A 7,296-nucleotide genomic window follows, 5' to 3' on the forward strand; every position below is an offset into this window, starting at 1 on the left:
CCTTCCCGAGTCCAAGTGATCTCATTGTTCAGTTCCCACCTATGAGTGAGAACACGCGGTGTTTGGTTTTGTGTTCTTGCGATAGTTTGCTAAGAATGATGGTTTCCAGCTGCATCCATGTCCCTACAAAGGACACAAACTTGGCAATACTGTTAAGAAAAAACTGTTACTCACTTGTGCCTGTTGAAGCAACATGGGGGTAGTATTTGCAGTTATCTCTTGTCACTGCTGGTCTTGGGCAGATTTATTAACTGATCAAGTTTGCTTTGTGGTAGTATCCCCTTCATCTACCCTTCTCAGACATTTTGTACAGTTGTTTTCTCTTCCACTCCCTGGACCTCTCCCACACCTATGCCTGTGGAAGGAGCCAAATACTCTTCACTCTGACTGAGGTGTCTATGACTTATGAAACTTCCTTTATGTAGTTGCTTGTATTTGAACTGAACACTAGATGTTTAGTCTATACTCATGGTAGGATTTCAGGCATTAATCAGTGGACATGTCTTAGTCAGCTTAGGCTGCCATAACAAAATACCATAGACTGTGTGGCTTAAATAATGTAAATTTATTTACTCATAGCTCTGGAGGTTGAAAAGTCCAAGATCAAAGTGCTAGCCAATTTGGTTCTTGGTGAGGGCTGTCTTCTTGGCTGACAGACAGTGGCCGTTTTGCTATGACCTTACTTGGCAGGCAGAGATAGCCCTGATGTCTCTTCCTTTGAGGGCCACTCCCACATTAACTCATCTAAACCTAATTATCTCTCAAAAACTCCGTCTCTAAATATCATCACATGTGGAGCGGGGGTTAGGGAATCAATGTATGGATTTTGGGGAGACACAATTCAGTACATAGCAGATCACAAAAGGACATTTAAACCTCAGGGCCATTAGGTGCCCCTAAAACCATAACAAAATGTAAGAAAGCCAAGTCCCTCTGTACTCCAGGCCCATACACAGTTCAGAAATGAGCATGTTCTATGGAGCTCCCAAGGGCTCTTCCCTCTTGGGTGGTAAGGACAGATTCTCCCCCTTAATCATAGTTGTGGTTCCGAAGTCAGGTTTTGGAAACAGTCTAATCCACATTATCAGGCGGTTAAGAGAATGGGATCCCATTTGACTTGGTAATGGTTTTCTTTTATTAACTTTTCGGTGAAAATTTTCCTTTCATTGTGATTAGACTTAGTGATTAGAATCTCTAGAGTTTGCTCTTTAAGTACCAGCAAGTGTTAAAGTGCCCAGGACTATCAAAAAAGCTTCAGCTTGAGTTGTTGGTGTAAAGGGGAGGTTTAGGCAAGCCTGCAGCCACTAAGCCTGTTGATTTAGAACAGGCATTAGGTGCCCAGAGAGAGTTGAGAGAAAAGGTGTTATAGACGCCATTAATGGATCCATGGGGAGACTGAATTATTTTTCTAATAACGTGGTCCATTTATTTTTAAGATCATTTGTGGGTTCCTTATATCTTCTAGTTTGTGCACCAAAGAAAGGAAAAGGAATATTTCCATCCTTTTTCCTCTTTGGATTTTGGAAAACCTTGCCCTGATGAAGACATAAAGACTCCAGGGAAGTACAATAGTACTGTGAGGGTGGAGATGCTCTTTAAAAGATAAGTGTATGTGATAGACAAATACTTAATATTATGATATTATTCATATATAAAGAGCTGTTACAGATTAATAAGAAAGACACAAGCATCATAACAGACAAAAAGACAAAGGAGATAAACCATTACACACACACAAGACAAAAAAATAAAAATGTCCGATAGACACTATTTTAAATAACAATGAAATCATGTGCTTCATTAATGCCTAACACATTATATTGACAAGGATTAAAAAATTAAAAACAGTCCAGGTGCTGTGACTCACGCCTGTAATCCCAGCACTTTGGGAGGCCAAGGCAGGTGGATTACCTGAGGTCAGGAGTTCGAGATCAACCTGGCGAAACCCCATCTCCACTAAAAATACAAAAAAATTAGCTGGGCGTGGTGGTGGGCACCTGTAATCCCAGCTACTCGGGAGATTGAGATAGGAGAATTGCTTGAATCCGGGAGGCAGAGGTTGCAGCGAACTGAGATCGCGCCATTGCATTCCAGCCTGGGCAACAAGAGCGAAACTCCGTCTCAAAGAAAAAAACAAAACAAAACAAAACAAAAAAAACAAATAACCATAGGTGGTTGGTGTTGGCCTGGTTAAGACAAAAACAGACACTCAAATACAGTTCTAGTGGAGGTATTAATTGGTGTAGACTTTCTGAAAGGCAATTTGAGAATACATACCAAAAGCTTTAATATGTGCATATCTTTTGACCCAGCATTTGCACTGTTAGGTATTTATCCTAAGAAAATAATTATGGATGTGTGAAAAGATTTAGCTACACAAACAATTGAAGCAGCAAAAATTGGAAACAACTAAATACCCTCAAATTGGAAATTGGTTAAATAAATGATGGTATAGGTATAGAATAGAAAATTATGTAGCCATTAAAAATCATGTTTTGAAATGAGAAAACGTTCATGATATCATAATATTAAAATAAGAAAGTAAGATACCAAGCTGTGTATACAGAGTATAATCTCAATTTCATACACAAAAGTATATTAAAAGACTAGAAGAAGATACACTTAAATGTTAACAATGATTATATCTGGGTAGTAGGATGACAGATAATCTTTACTTTCTTCTTTTCAGGATTTTATGTCTTTTCCAAATTTCATGCAGTGAGTATGTGCTACTTTTATAATTAAAAAAAAAAAAAGCAACACAAAAACTATAAAAAAGACATTTAAGCTTGTTTCTGAAAGCTAATCTTTGATTTAATTTTTTCTCTTCAAATTTAAATGCAGACATTTCCTTTAGGAAATGAGGAAAACATTTTAACTGTCTTGTGGGAGAAATTGATAAAGAAAAAGTTTTTCTGGGTGTGTAGGGAATATCCCAGGATAAAAGTACTCCCATGGACCGTATATATTCCAGACTGACCCTTCTTTCAAAGGCTTCGTGTTACCTTTTTTTCAGAAACTGCTTTATGGAGGTATAATTCACATATCACAAAATTTACTCATTTAAAGTGTACAAGTCAATGTATTTTCGTATATTAACAGGGCTATGTGGCCATCACCACTATCTAATTCTAGAATATTTTTATCACTCTAAAAACAAAATTCATACTCATTAGCAGTCACTGCTCATTCTCCACTTCCCACCCACTCACCAACTCCTGGCTATGGATTTGCTTATTGTGAACTTTTCATATAAATGGAATCACACAATATGTAAACTTTCAGTTAGCATAATATTTTCAAGGTTCATCCATGTTTCAACATCAATCAGTACTTCATTCCTTTTTATGGCTGAGGAATATTTCATTGTATGTATAATGAAGTTGTGTGTATGTATAAACTACACTTACTTTATCCACTCATTAGTTGATGGACATTTCAGTTGTTTTCACTTTCTGGCTTTTAGGAATAATGCTGGCATGTACATTCGTGTACAACTTTTTGCCTGCAAATATATTTTCATTTCTCTTGCATATATACCTAGGAGTGAAATTGCTGGTTTATATGACAACAGCACAATTAACCTTTTGTGGAAATGTCAGGTTGTTTTCCAAAGTGGGTGCACTATTTTACATTTCCACATGTTATCTTTCATCCAATGATTCTCACATGTACTTTAAGAAATATGTACAAGGATGATCATTTGTAGTAGCAAAAAACTAGAAACAATCAAATATCCATAGATAGAGAACCAGTTAAATTGACTATAAATTATGGAATACTATGCAGGTGCTGAAAGAATGAGATATTATATATGTTCTCATTGGGAAAGATATACAAGATGTATAAGTTGAAAAAGCAAGTTGTAAACCAGTATGTATGATATTATTTATTTGCGTGCAACACAATTATTGTGCATATGTATATGTATCAAAATATATACATATTGTACATATGTATGTACATATGTATATGTATCAAAAATTTCTGGAAGAATATCTAATCAATTGTTCATACTGATTACTACTGAAGAATGAGACTGGGGGGATTGGTGGTGGTCTGAAGTGTGGTGTGGGGAGGGAATTGCTTTTCAATTTAAAGCCTTCTGTACATTAATTTTTAAAACTGTGTTATTTTACAATAATAAAAAAGTTTAAGAGAGCTTGCATTTTAAAACTTAGCTTTTTAATTGGCATAGACAGTTTGATTTTCATTATTCCTACAAGTGCAGCAGGAGGGAAGTGACGCGTAGTAGTCCCAATAGCAGAGTGAGAGTGCAGAGCCTCCTCTACATCAATAGCCCAGGATTCTTTAATCTCTTATTGGATACTGGGCCAAATTTTAGGAACAAACTACCTCTTGATTTTTCTATTGCATCCAAATGGGTAAATTTATGTTACCAAGAAACATGTTTTGAGGCCAAATTTATGACTTGTGTAAACATTTTAGTAAAAGCAGAGCCCTCAAGATTAAAATAGGAATGATTGAGGAGACAACATTGGGATATATTTGTTGGCAACCAATATTTGATAAATTGCATTTACTAAAAAAAAGAATTCAGCAGAACAGTTTGCCTGAAAAATGTTACACCATGTAACTACACACAAGATTTGATCATTTAAAATGAATCAGTTGTTGGCCGGGCATGGTGGCTCACGCCTATAACCCCAGCACTTTAGGAGGCCGAGGAGGGTGAACCACCTGAGGTCAGGAGTTCGAGATCAGCCTGGCCGACATGGCCAAACCCCGTCTCTACTAAAAATACAAAAACTAGCTGGGCGTGGTGGTGGTGGGCACCTGTAATCCCAGCTACTCAGGAGGCAGAGACAGGAGTCTCTACTAAAAATATAAAAACTAGCTGGGCGTGGTGGTGGCAGGCACCTGTAATCCCAACTACTCAGGAGGCAGAGACAGGAGAATCACTTGAACCTGGGAGTCGGAGGTTGCAGTGAGCTGAGATCACACCACTGCACTCCAGCCTGGGCGACAGAGCGAGATTCCATATCAAAAAAAGAGAGTCAGTTGTTGCCAGAAACTGGACAGATTTCTGCTTTTAAAAGAATTTGCGGCCCGGCACGGTGGCTCACGCCTGTAATCCCAGCACTTTGGGAGGCTGAGGCGGGCAGATCACAAGGTCGGGAGTTTGAGACCAGCCTGACCAACATGGTGAAACCCTGTCTCTACTAAAAATACAAAAATTAGCCAGTCGTGGTGGCACACGCCTGTAATCCCAGCTATTCAGGAGGCTGAGGCAGGAGAATCGCTTGAACCCGGGAGGCAGAGGTTGCAGTGAGCCGAGATCGCGCCACTGCACTCCAGCCTGGGGGACAGAGTGAGACTCCGTCTCAAAAAAAAAAAAAAAAAAGAGTTTGCATTAAAAGCCCTATGATATGAACCCCTGTGTTGGGGAAGAGGTAAGCAATAAAGCTTGGCATAGCTACCCTTTCTGTTAATAGGAAAAAGTAGGTGGCCTTAGTTCTCAAATTAAGACAGCCACATGAGATCAACAGCTTGGTGCCCGAGGTGTAGGCAGGATGTAACTTCCTCGGTTAAATATGTTTACAATGAATTGCCTCCATTAATTCCTTTCAACTTGGTTTATACACCCTTTTCAATTCAATTATAAGAAACTCAATCAAATACCTACCTGGTGCCAGGCACTATGTTAATCCCTGTGGTGGATACAATTATGAATGAGACTAGGTTTCTACCTGGAAGGAACTAATTTGGGAGCTATTTACAGCTAATTTCTTAACAATTTTCCTTTTTATTTTAATGTACATCTTATATGCACAATATCTGTTATGTTTTTGTTGAGCTTTTAAAGGCTTAAGAGGCAAGTGAAACGCTAATCAAGTCGTCTAATTCATTCCAGGGAAAGTGTAGAAGTCACCTTTGTAATGATCCAATGTGGAGCTGAAGCATGTTCGATTATGCTGTAGGCAAAAGAATCTTGGGCTGTGTTCATCTGCCTCTGAGTTTCCTTTCGTAAGACTTGGAATCCCTTCCACACCCTAGAATAGCTACGTTTTCTAAAAGTAAGGTTTTATAAAAGGAATTCCATGTTCCACTGACCTCTTGTAGCAAACAGCCAAACAAATGAAATAGATGTATTTTGACTGGAAAAAACGGACTCTCACTTATAATATAATAAGAATAATATAAAACTTTGCCAAGAATTACTACTCCTCCCCACACTGTGTTAATACTTCTGCTAGCAGGACCTGCCTAAAATTGATTTCACTTTATAAACAACAACAACGGCAAGAACAACCCACTGGTAGAGATAATTTACAACCAAGAGGGTCCATAGTGTTCCTCTACCCTCCTTTGCTTTACACACTGTTCCTGTTGGTGGAGTATCTATCTCTAAAACTTTAACACATTCGCTGTTTTTCACCACCTCAAACCTCCTCAGCATTTCTAAATATATATCCAAGATGATTCTATTATTACTTCTGGCCCCTTTCACATTCCTTGAATTTACAGGCCTCTTTTCAGACATTTTCTGATGATATCCATGCAGTTAATTACAGTCTTCCTGATTGAGAGAAACGAACAGCACCCACAGGGAGGGACTGCAGTGGCTCTTCCTTATTTGGCAGTGGTTGCTCAGTTGCAGTTTCTGCTGGGAAAGGGTCTACATTCTGCAATAACATAATATTAACTAGCTGCCTCATAAGGAGGTGCAAATGCAGCACCTCTTCGCCACGATTTGTAAAAGGGCATGTTTCAAGAGTCTGAAGATGGATTTAGCCATTATACTTAGAACTTGTTTTGCCGAGGGACATAGGATGTAGTCCACTTAAATCAAAATGGAAGAATTACTCCAGCTGAGCACATTTGACTTGTAACTCTAAGAAAGTAAAAGTAGTAACAATTGTCTGGATCTTGTGTACCTTACAGAGATAATTTGGGAGTGGGGGTTTTGGTCCGTGGCAACACCACCTTAGGTAATCAACTCTGCATGAAGACAAGCTGGGGAAGAGAATGGTGCATGGGAGGACACTTTTTCTGCCAAAGAATTGCTTTCTCCAGGCTTGGCCCTTCCTAGGTGTGTATATTTGGGTAAATTACCTAATCTTTTGAAACCTCAGTTTCCTCATTTGTGCAGTGAAGATAATAATACCTATCTTGTAGGATTATTTTGGGGACAGTATATAAAGGAATCTGTGATATAGTAAAGCGGAGGCATAGTTTAGAGTACAAGATGTTTACTAGGGATCAACACCTGTGAAAGGAAGGCGACGGAAGCACTTTGTAGTAAGACGCCCATGTTATAACCAGAAAAAGGTT

This window comes from Mandrillus leucophaeus, unplaced genomic scaffold, assembly GCF_000951045.1.
Source record: "Mandrillus leucophaeus isolate KB7577 unplaced genomic scaffold, Mleu.le_1.0 Scaffold311, whole genome shotgun sequence".
In the NCBI taxonomy this organism is placed as follows: Eukaryota; Metazoa; Chordata; class Mammalia; order Primates; family Cercopithecidae; genus Mandrillus; species Mandrillus leucophaeus.